Source organism: Camelus bactrianus, chromosome 3 (assembly GCF_048773025.1).
Source record: "Camelus bactrianus isolate YW-2024 breed Bactrian camel chromosome 3, ASM4877302v1, whole genome shotgun sequence".
NCBI lineage: Eukaryota > Metazoa > Chordata > Mammalia > Artiodactyla > Camelidae > Camelus > Camelus bactrianus.
The window spans coordinates 160,461-176,848 of NC_133541.1; positions in this window are offsets into that span (position 1 = coordinate 160,461).

Genomic DNA, 16,388 nt, shown 5'->3' on the forward strand with positions numbered 1-16,388 from the left:
TAGGAAGAGAACAAGTGCAAACTGCTCTCACTAGACACCATACACCAAATATTGTAAACACACACTCACCCAGCCCTTGGCACAGGACACTTGAGTAAGAGTGGTCTGTTACATCCAAAGACATGATGAGGCCTCAGAAAAACCGTAAGCAGGAAAAGGCAAAGTAGAGAATGGAAACCAGTGCAGGATCTGACCTCTGGTAAAGGAGCATCAAAGGTGAAACTCTGTTTTCCGTGGAAGCACACTCTCAAGCGGGCAGCAGGCATGGGATTGAAGGTGATGTGCTGAGTGTTAGAAGAGTGCACAGCAGAAGCTTGGCTGACAGAACTCAAAGAAATCAGTTCAAAATATCCCCACAATTGAATCTGAGACCAAGATCCGAGCTGCCAAATCTGAGCTAGCAGAGGCAGCGGAAAAAGAGGGATAGGGCTAAGGATGATTGCTCTCGCAGAACTCAGGGATCTCGAATGCATTGTGGGTTTTGGTGGGTTCTTTCAAGAGAGCAAAGGAAACTGTGAATTCAGTGAGACAGGAACAGCACTGGCACGTGAGTTTGAGTTTATCGATATGTCCTATGGCCACATCCACTGCATCTGCAGGACCAGGGTCCAATTTGACATTTTGCCAATAGAGCACACGTGGGGCTCAATCAGAGGTATCATGCATCTGGACTGAGGGTTCCAGGGGGCGTTGGGTTTGAAATCAGTATTAAAAGATTTAGGATCTGCTACATTCCAAACCTGGATAGGGATTACACTCTGGTTTGAGGCAGAGGATGCGGAACAGCTCTGTGGTTGCCTTCGTGAACCCATTACTCAAGAATGAGCGAAATAGGAAGAGTGGTCAAAGTCCACAGTACGAGAAGATGAAGCATTTCTTACAGCATTATCACCCAAATGCAGATGCTACATTTTGGACGGCACTGACAGGGTACTGCACCGAGGACACATAGGTCGGCCTGCGGGATCATCCCAGCAGGCCCTGAAGTATGACATCCATACATATGCTTCCACTGTTGTTTTTGTAGACACAGAAGCTCTGGGAAGAACTGGTAACATTGGGACATTCCCATGGCAGTAGAAAGTACAAGCGCACTCTCTGTTGGCTGTTTTGGAGACACTTCAAAATGACATACAGAAGAATGCAGAGCTGAAAACCTATAGAAGCTTCATTTCCACTAGAGGAAGTGCCCTGCGCCCTTTCAGAATTGTGAGATAAATGTAATAAAAAAGAGGATCAACTAACTGAAACAGTATGGTGTGTTCATCACAACAAAGACAACACCAGGATTTAGAGATATACCAGACAACACACACAGGAACAGGGCATGGCATCAAGGTCTAGGGAAAATTGTCCTCACAGAAATACCTTGGAAATGCGTACACCAAAAAGTCTAAAGTTTGCACTTATCCAAGCCCAATTTGTCTATATTAGATACATGATATTACCTGAACTATAGGGTAAAAGAAGTATAGTAAAAGAAACAGGAAGTACCATTTTCAGTTCCAAAGAGATTGAAGGCCCAAAAAATAAGCTTTCAAACAACTAGACGGCAAAACGTTACCAGAGCAAGCTCTGAAAATGGAGGTGAGGAAAACAATGATGAACCACAGTGCCTCAGAATCACAAAAGGCAGAATACCAGAAAAGGGGAAGAGAAACTCTAAAGAAGAAACCAATAGTATAAGAAAACACAATGGATGAGATAAAAACTGGGCTAAAGTCAATCCTAAGCAGACTAATTAATGCAGAAGTAATCGTGAATGGCTTAGAGGACAGGGGAACAGAAATCCCTCCATCAGAAGAAGACACAGAAAAGCGAGTGCAAACCAACGCTAACATCACTGTTGAATCCTGGGTTAAGACCAAGCAGGTAAGAATAGGACTCATAGGATTCCCAAATGGAAAGCAATTGATAAACTAGTAAAATCTGAAAAGGAATTTGTAGAAAAATCAGAATGAAACTTGCTGAAATCCAAGAAAGTATCATCTATACGAATTCAGGAAGTACACAGCGTCCAAAAGAGGTGGAATACCAATAGACCAACAAGAAGCAGTAGAATTCAAATAAACAAATTTCATGATCATCCCAGTGATGTAAAATTCACCTCAAGGAAAGAAACTTAGTCACAAAAGTACCTCCAGAGGGGGTTCAGCTGATATCTCGGCAGAAAATTTGCAGCAAGGGGAGGAGTGCCAGGACATAGACCATATCCTGAATGAGAAAAAGCTGCAATCTAGGGTAGCCTATGCCAAATGACCGCCATTTACAACAACGGCAGAGCTAGGGAAATTCACTGACCGGCAAACCTTAAAAGAATTCAGCAGTTTGAGACTGATCCTAAAACAAAAATTGAGAATCCTACCCTGAGTAGAAAAGTAGCAAGATGAAATGGAAATAACAAAACCATTATTGCAAATGCAAGAAGAGCCTGAGTTGCAAAGAAGTAAGAAGAAGAAGGCAAGGAGGACATCAAAATCCTAAAGATGGGAGAGGGTAGCAGGAAATCATAGGTGATTTTAAGCACTATCTTAAGTGAATCAGCTTACATGACTGTCTGTCTGAAGCAAAAGGAGGGATGCATGGCCTAATGTGTTTGCAAAATAAACAATCAGACAAACAGACATACACCAAAAGGTTACAGTTGTCTGACATATACCAAACAACCATGATTATTCAAGACAAAACACTCAAAGTGATGTCAAGTTTCATTCAGCACGCATCGACCTATTATCGCTGTTAGCATGTACTCAACACACTTGTATTCAGAAAACAGACGCGTGCATTAGTATTCATAGATACTGATCCAGAAGTGCACATCGTGAGCCAACCCAAAGGACGGTTTTGAATAAGAGTGGGTCATAGAACGGGATATAGTCTTAGAAGTCTTCAAACAGGATGAACGAATGCCTTATTCTACCCTACGTAGAGAAGAAATGGCATAAGCCTATAACAAAGACAAGTAGCTCTGCAAAACTGAACTAAGTGTAAAAGAGACAGACTGGAAAGTGCACGTTGGGATTGGTTTCATTTCTAGGAATTTCAGCCCCCATGAAACAAATGGATCCATGTTCTGAGAGTGTGGGTGTTTCAGCAGAAAGCAACAGAAGGATATGTAATCTGGGTGAATGGATATTACACAAACATGAGTTTCCTTGAGTGGGTGTCTGTGTAATGTGAACAGTTAGAAAGTTTAAATAGGTGTGAATCCATAAACTGAACATGGACACACTTCCCTCAGTTTGTACTGTGTATATAGATTTGAAAAAAAGGAAACAGGGAAGAGAAAAGGAAAATTGGACCCTTGTGGATAGAATCACATTTCCCTTAGGAAACTCTCGTCTAATGCAGCATCACCTCCAACACTGACTTGATGCATCAACCACTGTGGATGGCAGTTACCAGTTGGATTCCAGGTGGAATGTTGGTGTGTATCACGAGGCTTGTTGCGGCTGGTGGATCCAAGGTAACTGGACAGAATTCTGTGGGTGGATCAGTTTGATGGTGGGTCTGCTGCCCTATGTGGAGATTGTCTTAGGTCTTTTGTTCAGGAAGCTGAGTAAGTTCGAGATACTGCTGCTGCCCAAAGACCTGAGTTCACGGGTCAGTTTCCAGAATCTGAAAGGGCAGACAGTGGAAGATCTGCCTGTCATCAGCTTACTGGTTAGGCTCCGAAGTATCTTCAGACTTGCCCATTCCTGTTGACGTCGACTTTATGGGAGACACGAAGAGAAGCTGGCAGAAACACTGGCTGCATGGATTGAGGAGATGTGCGGACACATTGATGAAAGTTGTTCTGCCACAGTGGAGAATATCGGCATGGAGACATCTCTAGAGAATACCAGGCTCGAAAGACTTTCATGAGACCTACTGAACATCGCTGATACTGGCAGAAACATACGGAGAGTCAACGTGCCCTTGAGAAAGTTACTCGATTCTCTGCTCCAAGAACGGGTCCAAGATTCCTGACTTCTAAAAGAGAAGAGATGGCAGAGATGATAAAGCGCTCATATTCTTGGAAGAGGTTGTGAGAATCCACACACCCAAATAGGCATTTATGAATCATTCAGACCGAAATGCACCAAGCACAGGTAAGCCTATTCCCACGTTTGTGCCTAGCTATCAATCACATGCTCTTCCCTCCACTCCACTCAGGCATCCATTTCAAAGGATCAGAACCTGAGCTGCAATGAATCCAGGAGGAGGAGAGCAAGCCCCTACTAGATTCAGAGTTCCTCCTCATTCACACGCGGTGAACAACTGTGAACTCCTTAATATTCAAATACTCTCGATTGAAATAGATAGGAATTGAATACTTAGCTCACACAAAGAAATGATGACCTTCCCCTAGATTAAGGAAATGCTGGGGTTATGTATTCTTTGGGCTGAAAGGAGTGTGGGAAGTGAGGGGAATCTTTGAATGAACTTGAATATGTATTAGGCCTCAGTTTTTCAAGACACTACAGGATAATATTAGAAGTCCGATAGTGAACTGTACTGTAAAAGTCGAAAACACATTATAGACACAGGTTATGTGGACAGTCATTCACTTCCGTCAAGCCCCGGGTGCACTATATCTTGGAGGTGCAGACTTGGTTGTGTTAAATTGTTTTACCCAACATGATCGGATGATTAAGCCTTCTCAGCACTGATAGAAAAGCACCTGGTTTTCTATAGCCTAGGATATCTGCAGCAGGTTTCTCATAGTTAAATGCCTCTAATTGCTTTTTGAATCAAGCCTAAATGTGTATATTCTGTTTAGATTTTCTTGTATATTCCTAGAGAGGAATGTTATACCTTTAAATGACAACATTGCCTAGTATGTGTCATTGGGAGTAAAGGGCACCTGGTGCACAAGGGAAACAATGTTGTGGGTTATTTCATGGTTCCAATAGGTATTTCATTGTTCCTTTTGTTGTTGGAGGCTTCAAGAGAAAAGAGTTGGCATGTCCCCTTCAAACATTTGGACTGCTATTTTACATTGAGACTGTCTGTTTTTTCCTTAGAGCTGACAAAATCTTACAAAAATTGTCAAGTCTGGTTTCTAGGTTCATTTGGTTATTTTCGAAAACTAACTTCACTTTCATATAAATCCCAAAATACGTAAATCGATTCTATTAACCTTCTTAAAGACTGCAACTGTCTTATCAATATAATGTCAAAGCTGGAGTCTTAGGACAAATCATCCGTCCATGGCGGTAAAGAAAAAGGAGCGAAACTAATATCCAATTTCGGTGAATTATTTGTGAAATGTGTTGATTTGTCGATGCCCAGTAGGAAGAGAACAAGTGCAAACTGCTCTCACTAGACACCATACACCAAATATTGTAAACACACACTCACCCAGCCCTTGGCACAGGACACTTGAGTAAGAGTGGTCTGTTACATCCAAAGACATGATGAGGCCTCAGAAAAACCGTAAGCAGGAAAAGGCAAAGTAGAGAATGGAAACCAGTGCAGGATCTGACCTCTGGTAAAGGAGCATCAAAGGTGAAACTCTGTTTTCCGTGGAAGCACACTCTCAAGCGGGCAGCAGGCATGGGATTGAAGGTGATGTGCTGAGTGTTAGAAGAGTGCACAGCAGAAGCTTGGCTGACAGAACTCAAAGAAATCAGTTCAAAATATCCCCACAATTGAATCTGAGACCAAGATCCGAGCTGCCAAATCTGAGCTAGCAGAGGCAGCGGAAAAAGAGGGATAGGGCTAAGGATGATTGCTCTCGCAGAACTCAGGGATCTCGAATGCATTGTGGGTTTTGGTGGGTTCTTTCAAGAGAGCAAAGGAAACTGTGAATTCAGTGAGACAGGAACAGCACTGGCACGTGAGTTTGAGTTTATCGATATGTCCTATGGCCACATCCACTGCATCTGCAGGACCAGGGTCCAATTTGACATTTTGCCAATAGAGCACACGTGGGGCTCAATCAGAGGTATCATGCATCTGGACTGAGGGTTCCAGGGGGCGTTGGGTTTGAAATCAGTATTAAAAGATTTAGGATCTGCTACATTCCAAACCTGGATAGGGATTACACTCTGGTTTGAGGCAGAGGATGCGGAACAGCTCTGTGGTTGCCTTCGTGAACCCATTACTCAAGAATGAGCGAAATAGGAAGAGTGGTCAAAGTCCACAGTACGAGAAGATGAAGCATTTCTTACAGCATTATCACCCAAATGCAGATGCTACATTTTGGACGGCACTGACAGGGTACTGCACCGAGGACACATAGGTCGGCCTGCGGGATCATCCCAGCAGGCCCTGAAGTATGACATCCATACATATGCTTCCACTGTTGTTTTTGTAGACACAGAAGCTCTGGGAAGAACTGGTAACATTGGGACATTCCCATGGCAGTAGAAAGTACAAGCGCACTCTCTGTTGGCTGTTTTGGAGACACTTCAAAATGACATACAGAAGAATGCAGAGCTGAAAACCTATAGAAGCTTCATTTCCACTAGAGGAAGTGCCCTGCGCCCTTTCAGAATTGTGAGATAAATGTAATAAAAAAGAGGATCAACTAACTGAAACAGTATGGTGTGTTCATCACAACAAAGACAACACCAGGATTTAGAGATATACCAGACAACACACACAGGAACAGGGCATGGCATCAAGGTCTAGGGAAAATTGTCCTCACAGAAATACCTTGGAAATGCGTACACCAAAAAGTCTAAAGTTTGCACTTATCCAAGCCCAATTTGTCTATATTAGATACATGATATTACCTGAACTATAGGGTAAAAGAAGTATAGTAAAAGAAACAGGAAGTACCATTTTCAGTTCCAAAGAGATTGAAGGCCCAAAAAATAAGCTTTCAAACAACTAGACGGCAAAACGTTACCAGAGCAAGCTCTGAAAATGGAGGTGAGGAAAACAATGATGAACCACAGTGCCTCAGAATCACAAAAGGCAGAATACCAGAAAAGGGGAAGAGAAACTCTAAAGAAGAAACCAATAGTATAAGAAAACACAATGGATGAGATAAAAACTGGGCTAAAGACAATCCTAAGCAGACTAATTAATGCAGAAGGAATCGTGAATGGCTTAGAGGACAGGGGAAGAGAAATCCCTCCATCAGAAGAAGACACAGAAAAGCGAGTGCAAACCAACGCTAACATCACTGTTGAATCCTGGGTTAAGACCAAGCAGGTAAGAATAGGACTCATAGGATTCCCAAATGGAAAGCAATTGATAAACTAGTAAAATCTGAAAAGGAATTTGTAGAAAAATCAGAATGAAACTTGCTGAAATCCAAGAAAGTGTCATCTATACGAATTCAGGAAGTACACAGCGTCCAAAAGAGGTGGAATACCAATAGACCAACAAGAAGCAGTAGAATTCAAATAAACAAATTTCATGATCATCCCAGTGATGTAAAATTCACCTCGAGGAAAGAAACTTAGTCACAAAAGTACCTCCAGAGGGGGTTCAGCTGATATCTCGGCAGAAAATTTGCAACAAGGGGAGGAGTGCCAGGACATAGACCATATCCTGAATGAGAAAAAGCTGCAATCTAGGGTAGCCTATGCCAAATGACCGCCATTTATAACAACGGCAGAGCTAGTGAAATTCACTGACCGGCAAACCTTAAAAGAATTCAGCAGTTTGAGACTGATCCTAAAACAAAAATTGAGAATCCTACCCTGAGTAGAAAAGTAGCAAGATGAAATGGAAATAACAAAACCATTATTGCAAATGCAAGAAGAGCCTGAGTTGCAAAGAAGTAAGAAGAAGAAGGCAAGGAGGACATCAAAATCCTAAAGATGGGAGAGGGTAGCAGGAAATCATAGGTGATTTTAAGCACTATCTTAAGTGAATCAGCTTACATGACTGTCTGTCTGAAGCAAAAGGAGGGATGCATGGCCTAATGTGTTTGCAAAATAAACAATCAGACAAACAGACATACACCAAAAGGTTACAGTTGTCTGACATATACCAAACAACCATGATTATTCAAGACAAAACACTCAAAGTGATGTCAAGTTTCATTCAGCACGCATCGACCTATTATCGCTGTTAGCATGTACTCAACACACTTGTATTCAGAAAACAGACGCGTGCATTAATATTCATAGATACTGATCCAGAAGTGCACATCGTGAGCCAACCCAAAGGACGGTTTTGAATAAGAGTGGGTCATAGAACGGGATATAGTCTTAGAAGTCTTCAAACAGGATGAACGAATGCCTTATTCTACCCTACGTAGAGAAGAAATGGCATAAGCCTATAACAAAGACAAGTAGCTCTGCAAAACTGAACTAAGTGTAAAAGAGACAGACTGGAAAGTGCACGTTGGGATTGGTTTCATTTCTAGGAATTTCAGCCCCCATGAAACAAATGGATCCATGTTCTGAGAGTGTGGGTGTTTCAGCAGAAAGCAACAGAAGGATATGTAATCTGGGTGAATGGATATTACACAAACATGAGTTTCCTTGAGTGGGTGTCTTTGTAATGTGAACTGTTAGAAAGTTTAAATAGGTGTGAATCCATAAACTGAACATGGACACACTTCCCATCAATTTGTACTGTGTATATAGATTTGAAAAAAAGGAAACAGGGAAGAGAAAAGGAAAATTGGACCCTTGTGGATAGAATCACATTTCCCTTAGGAAACTCTCGTCTAATGCAGCATCACCTCCAACACTGACTTGATGCATCAACCACTGTGGATGGCAGTTACCGGTTGGATTCCAGGTGGAATGTTGGTGTGTATCACGAGGCTTGTTGCGGCTGGTGGATCCAAGGTAACTGGACAGAATTCTGTGGGTGGATCAGTTTGATGGTGGGTCTGCTGCCCTATGTGGAGATTGGCTTAGGTCTTTTGTTCGGGAAGCTGAGTAAGTTCGAGATACTGCTGCTGCCCAAAGACCTGAGTTCACGGGTCAGTTTCCAGAATCTGAAAGGGCAGACAGTGGAAGATCTGCCTGTCATCAGCTTACTGGTTAGGCTCCGAAGTATCTTCAGACTTGCCCATTCCTGTTGACGTCGACTTTATGGGAGACACGAAGAGAAGCTGGCAGAAACACTGGCTGCATGGATTGAGGAGATGTGCGGACACATTGATGAAAGTTGTTCTGCCACAGTGGAGAATATCGGCATGGAGACATCTCTAGAGAATACCAGGCTCGAAAGACTTTCATGAGACCTACTGAACCTCGCTGATACTGGCAGAAACATACGGAGAGTCAACGTGCCCTTGAGAAAGTTACTCGATTCTCTGCTCCAAGAACGGGTCCAAGATTCCTGACGTCTAAAAGAGAAGAGATGGCAGAGATGATAAAGCGCTCATATTCTTGGAAGAGGTCGTGAGAATCCACACACCCAAATAGGCATTTATGAATCATTCAGACCGAAATGCACCAAGCACAGGTAAGCCTATTCCCACGTTTGTGCCTAGCTATCAATCACATGCTCTTCCCTCCACTCCACTCAGGCATCCATTTCAAAGGATCAGAACCTGAGCTGCAATGAATCCAGGAGGAGGAGAGCAAGCCCCTACTAGATTCAGAGTTCCTCCTCATTCACACGCGGTGAACAACTGTGAACTCCTTAATATTCAAATACTCTCGATTGAAATAGATAGGAATTGAATACTTAGCTCACACAAAGAAATGATGACCTTCCCCTAGATTAAGGAAATGCTGGGGTTATGTATTCTTTGGGCTGAAAGGAGTGTGGGAAGTGAGGGGAATCTTTGAATGAACTTGAATATGTATTAGGCCTCAGTTTTTCAAGACACTACAGGATAATATTAGAAGTCCGATAGTGAACTGTACTGTAAAAGTCGAAAACACATTATAGACACAGGTTATGTGGACAGTCATTCACTTCCGTCAAGCCCCGGGTGCACTATATCTTGGAGGTGCAGACTTGGTTGTGTTAAATTGTTTTACCCAACATGATCGGATGATTAAGCCTTCTCAGCACTGATAGAAAAGCACCTGGTTTTCTATAGCCTAGGATATCTGCAGCAGGTTTCTCATAGTTAAATGCCTCTAATTGCTTTTTGAATCAAGCCTAAATGTGTATATTCTGTTTAGATTTTCTTGTATATTCCTAGAGAGGAATGTTATACCTTTAAATGACAACATTGCCTAGTATGTGTCATTGGGAGTAAAGGGCACCTGGTGCACAAGGGAAACAATGTTGTGGGTTATTTCATGGTTCCAATAGGTATTTCATTGTTCCTTTTGTTGTTGGAGGCTTCAAGAGAAAAGAGTTGGCATGTCCCCTTCAAACATTTGGACTGCTATTTTACATTGAGACTGTCTGTTTTTTCCTTAGAGCTGACAAAATCTTACAAAAATTGTCAAGTCTGGTTTCTAGGTTCATTTGGTTATTTTCGAAAACTAACTTCACTTTCATATAAATCCCAAAATACGTAAATCGATTCTATTAACCTTCTTAAAGACTGCAACTGTCTTATCAATATAATGTCAAAGCTGGAGTCTTAGGACAAATCATCCGTCCATGGCGGTAAAAAAAAAGGAGCGAAACTAATATCCAATTTCTGTGAATTATTTGTGAAATGTGTTGATTTGTCGATGCCCAGTAGGAAGAGAACAAGTGCAAACTGCTCTCACTAGACACCATACACCAAATATTGTAAACACACACTCACCCAGCCCTTGGCACAGGACACTTGAATAAGAGTGGTCTGTTACATCCAAAGACATGATGAGGCCTCAGAAAAACCGTAAGCAGGAAAAGGCAAAGTAGAGAATGGAAACCAGTGCAGGATCTGACCTCTGGTAAAGGAGCATCAAAGGTGAAACTCTGTTTTCCGTGGAAGCACACTCTCAAGCGGGCAGCAGGCATGGGATTGAAGGTGATGTGCTGAGTGTTAGAAGAGTGCACAGCAGAAGCTTGGCTGACAGAACTCAAAGAAATCAGTTCAAAATATCCCCACAATTGAATCTGAGACCAAGATCCGAGCTGCCAAATCTGAGCTAGCAGAGGCAGCGGAAAAAGAGGGATAGGGCTAAGGATGATTGCTCTCGCAGAACTCAGGGATCTCGAATGCATTGTGGGTTTTGGTGGGTTCTTTCAAGAGAGCAAAGGAAACTGTGAATTCAGTGAGACAGGAACAGCACTGGCACGTGAGTTTGAGTTTATCGATATGTCCTATGGCCACATCCACTGCATCTGCAGGACCAGGGTCCAATTTGACATTTTGCCAATAGAGCACACGTGGGGCTCAATCAGAGGTATCATGCATCTGGGCTGAGGGTTCCAGGGGGCGTTGGGTTTGAAATCAGTATTAAAAGATTTAGGATCTGCTACATTCCAAACCTGGATAGGGATTACACTCTGGTTTGAGGCAGAGGATGCGGAACAGCTCTGTGGTTGCCTTCGTGAACCCATTACTCAAGAATGAGCGAAATAGGAAGAGTGGTCAAAGTCCACAGTACGAGAAGATGAAGCATTTCTTACAGCATTATCACCCAAATGCAGATGCTACATTTTGGACGGCACTGACAGGGTACTGCACCGAGGACACATAGGTCGGCCTGCGGGATCATCCCAGCAGGCCCTGAAGTATGACATCCATACATATGCTTCCACTGTTGTTTTTGTAGACACAGAAGCTCTGGGAAGAACTGGTAACATTGGGACATTCCCATGGCAGTAGAAAGTACAAGCGCACTCTCTGTTGGCTGTTTTGGAGACACTTCAAAATGACATACAGAAGAATGCAGAGCTGAAAACCTATAGAAGCTTCATTTCCACTAGAGGAAGTGCCCTGCGCCCTTTCAGAATTGTGAGATAAATGTAATAAAAAGAGGATCAACTAACTGAAACAGTATGGTGTGTTCATCACAACAAAGACAACACCAGGATTTAGAGATATACCAGACAACACACACAGGAACAGGGCATGGCATCAAGGTCTAGGGAAAATTGTCCTCACAGAAATACCTTGGAAATGCGTACACCAAAAAGTCTAAAGTTTGCACTTATCCAAGCCCAATTTGTCTATATTAGATACATGATATTACCTGAACTATAGGGTAAAAGAAGTATAGTAAAAGAAACAGGAAGTAACATTTTCAGTTCCAAAGAGATTGAAGGCCCAAAAAATAAGCTTTCAAACAACTAGACGGCAAAACGTTACCAGAGCAAGCTCTGAAAATGGAGGTGAGGAAAACAATGATGAACCACAGTGCCTCAGAATCACAAAAGGCAGAATACCAGAAATGGGGAAGAGAAACTCTAAAGAAGAAACCAATAGTATAAGAAAACACAATGGATGAGATAAAAACTGGGCTAAAGTCAATCCTAAGCAGACTAATTAATGCAGAAGGAATCGTGAATGGCTTAGAGGACGGGGGAACAGAAATCCCTCCATCAGAAGAAGACACAGAAAAGCGAGTGCAAACCAACGCTAACATCACTGTTGAATCCTGGGTTAAGACCAAGCAGGTAAGAATAGGACTCATAGGATTCCCAAATGGAAAGCAATTGAAAAACTAGTACATTCTGAAAAGGAATTTGTAGAAAAATCAGAATGAAACTTGCTGAAATCCAAGAAAGTGTCATCTATACGAATTCAGGAAGTACACAGCGTCCAAAAGAGGTGGAATACCAATAGACCAACAAGAAGCAGTAGAATTCAAATAAACAAATTTCATGATCATCCCAGTGATGTAAAATTCACCTCGAGGAAAGAAACTTAGTCACAAAAGTACCTCCAGAGGGGGTTCAGCTGATATCTCGGCAGAAAATTTGCAACAAGGGGAGGAGTGCCAGGACATAGACCATATCCTGAATGAGAAAAAGCTGCAATCTAGGGTAGCCTATGCCAAATGACCGCCATTTACAACAACGGCAGAGCTAGGGAAATTCACTGACCGGCAAACCTTAAAAGAATTCAGCAGTTTGAGACTGATCCTAAAACAAAAATTGAGAATCCTACCCTGAGTAGAAAAGTAGCAAGATGAAATGGAAATAACAAAACCATTATTGCAAATGCAAGAAGAGCCTGAGTTGCAAAGAAGTAAGAAGAAGAAGGCAAGGAGGACATCAAAATCCTAAAGATGGGAGAGGGTAGCAGGAAATCATAGGTGATTTTAAGCACTATCTTAAGTGAATCAGCTTACATGACTGTCTGTCTGAAGCAAAAGGAGGGATGCATGGCCTAATGTGTTTGCAAAATAAACAATCAGACAAACAGACATACACCAAAAGGTTACAGTTGTCTGACATATACCAAACAACCATGATTATTCAAGACAAAACACTCAAAGTGATGTCAAGTTTCATTCAGCACGCATCGACCTATTATCGCTGTTAGCATGTACTCAACACACTTGTATTCAGAAAACAGACGCGTGCATTAATATTCATAGATACTGATCCAGAAGTGCACATCGTGAGCCAACCCAAAGGACGGTTTTGAATAAGAGTGGGTCATAGAACGGGATATAGTCTTAGAAGTCTTCAAACAGGATGAACGAATGCCTTATTCTACCCTACGTAGAGAAGAAATGGCATAAGCCTATAACAAAGACAAGTAGCTCTGCAAAACTGAACTAAGTGTAAAAGAGACAGACTGGAAAGTGCACGTTGGGATTGGTTTCATTTCTAGGAATTTCAGCCCCCATGAAACAAATGGATCCATGTTCTGAGAGTGTGGGTGTTTCAGCAGAAAGCAACAGAAGGATATGTAATCTGGGTGAATGGATATTACACAAACATGAGTTTCCTTGAGTGGGTGTCTGTGTAATGTGAACTGTTAGAAAGTTTAAATAGGTGTGAATCCATAAACTGAACATGGACACACTTCCCTCAGTTTGTACTGTGTATATAGATTTGAAAAAAAGGAAACAGGGAAGAGAAAAGGAAAATTGGACCCTTGTGGATAGAATCACATTTCCCTTAGGAAACTCTCGTCTAATGCAGCATCACCTCCAACACTGACTTGATGCATCAACCACTGTGGATGGCAGTTACCGGTTGGATTCCAGGTGGAATGTTGGTGTGTATCACGAGGCTTGTTGCGGCTGGTGGATCCAAGGTAACTGGACAGAATTCTGTGGGTGGATCAGTTTGATGGTGGGTCTGCTGCCCTATGTGGAGATTGGCTTAGGTCTTTTGTTCGGGAAGCTGAGTAAGTTCGAGATACTGCTGCTGCCAAAGACCTGAGTTCACGGGTCAGTTTCCAGAATCTGAAAGGGCAGACAGTGGAAGATCTGCCTGTCATCAGCTTACTGGTTAGGCTCCGAAGTATCTTCAGACTTGCCCATTCCTGTTGACGTCGACTTTATGGGAGACACGAAGAGAAGCTGGCAGAAACACTGGCTGCATGGATTGAGGAGATGTGCGGACACATTGATGAAAGTTGTTCTGCCACAGTGGAGAATATCGGCATGGAGACATCTCTAGAGAATACCAGGCTCGAAAGACTTTCATGAGACCTACTGAACCTCGCTGATACTGGCAGAAACATACGGAGAGTCAACGTGCCCTTGAGAAAGTTACTCGATTCTCTGCTCCAAGAACGGGTCCAAGATTCCTGACGTCTAAAAGAGAAGAGATGGCAGAGATGATAAAGCGCTCATATTCTTGGAAGAGGTCGTGAGAATCCACACACCCAAATAGGCATTTATGAATCATTCAGACCGAAATGCACCAAGCACAGGTAAGCCTATTCCCACGTTTGTGCCTAGCTATCAATCACATGCTCTTCCCTCCACTCCACTCAGGCATCCATTTCAAAGGATCAGAACCTGAGCTGCAATGAATCCAGGAGGAGGAGAGCAAGCCCCTACTAGATTCAGAGTTCCTCCTCATTCACACGCGGTGAACAACTGTGAACTCCTTAATATTCAAATACTCTCGATTGAAATAGATAGGAATTGAATACTTAGCTCACACAAAGAAATGATGACCTTCCCCTAGATTAAGGAAATGCTGGGGTTATGTATTCTTTGGGCTGAAAGGAGTGTGGGAAGTGAGGGGAATCTTTGAATGAACTTGAATATGTATTAGGCCTCAGTTTTTCAAGACACTACAGGATAATATTAGAAGTCCGATAGTGAACTGTACTGTAAAAGTCGAAAACACATTATAGACACAGGTTATGTGGACAGTCATTCACTTCCGTCAAGCCCCGGGTGCACTATATCTTGGAGGTGCAGACTTGGTTGTGTTAAATTGTTTTACCCAACATGATCGGATGATTAAGCCTTCTCAGCACTGATAGAAAAGCACCTGGTTTTCTATAGCCTAGGATATCTGCAGCAGGTTTCTCATAGTTAAATGCCTCTAATTGCTTTTTGAATCAAGCCTAAATGTGTATATTCTGTTTAGATTTTCTTGTATATTCCTAGAGAGGAATGTTATACCTTTAAATGACAACATTGCCTAGTATGTGTCATTGGGAGTAAAGGGCACCTGGTGCACAAGGGAAACAATGTTGTGGGTTATTTCATGGTTCCAATAGGTATTTCATTGTTCCTTTTGTTGTTGGAGGCTTCAAGAGAAAAGAGTTGGCATGTCCCCTTCAAACATTTGGACTGCTATTTTACATTGAGGCTGTCTGTTTTTTCCTTAGAGCTGACAAAATCTTACAAAAATTGTCAAGTCTGGTTTCTAGGTTCATTTGGTTATTTTCGAAAACTAACTTCACTTTCATATAAATCCCAAAATACGTAAATAGATTCTATTAACCTTCTTAAAGACTGCAACTGTCTTATCAATATAATGTCAAAGCTGGAGTCTTAGGACAAATCATCCGTCCATGGCGGTAAAGAAAAAGGAGCGAAACTAATATCCAATTTCTGTGAATTATTTGTGAAATGTGTTGATTTGTCGATGCCCAGTAGGAAGAGAACAAGTGCAAACTGCTCTCACTAGACACCATACACCAAATATTGTAAACACACACTCACCCAGCCCTTGGCACAGGACACTTGAGTAAGAGTGGTCTGTTACATCCAAAGACATGATGAGGCCTCAGAAAAACCGTAAGCAGGAAAAGGCAAAGTAGAGAATGGAAACCAGTGCAGGATCTGACCTCTGGTAAAGGAGCATCAAAGGTGAAACTCTGTTTTCCGTGGAAGCACACTCTCAAGCGGGCAGCAGGCATGGGATTGAAGGTGATGTGCTGAGTGTTAGAAGAGTGCACAGCAGAAGCTTGGCTGACAGAACTCAAAGAAATCAGTTCAAAATATCCCCACAATTGAATCTGAGACCAAGATCCGAGCTGCCAAATCTGAGCTAGCAGAGGCAGCGGAAAAAGAGGGATAGGGCTAAGGATGATTGCTCTCGCAGAACTCAGGGATCTCGAATGCATTGTGGGTTTTGGTGGGTTCTTTCAAGAGAGCAAAGGAAACTGTGAATTCAGTGAGACAGGAACAGCACTGGCACGTGAGTTTGAGTTTATCGAT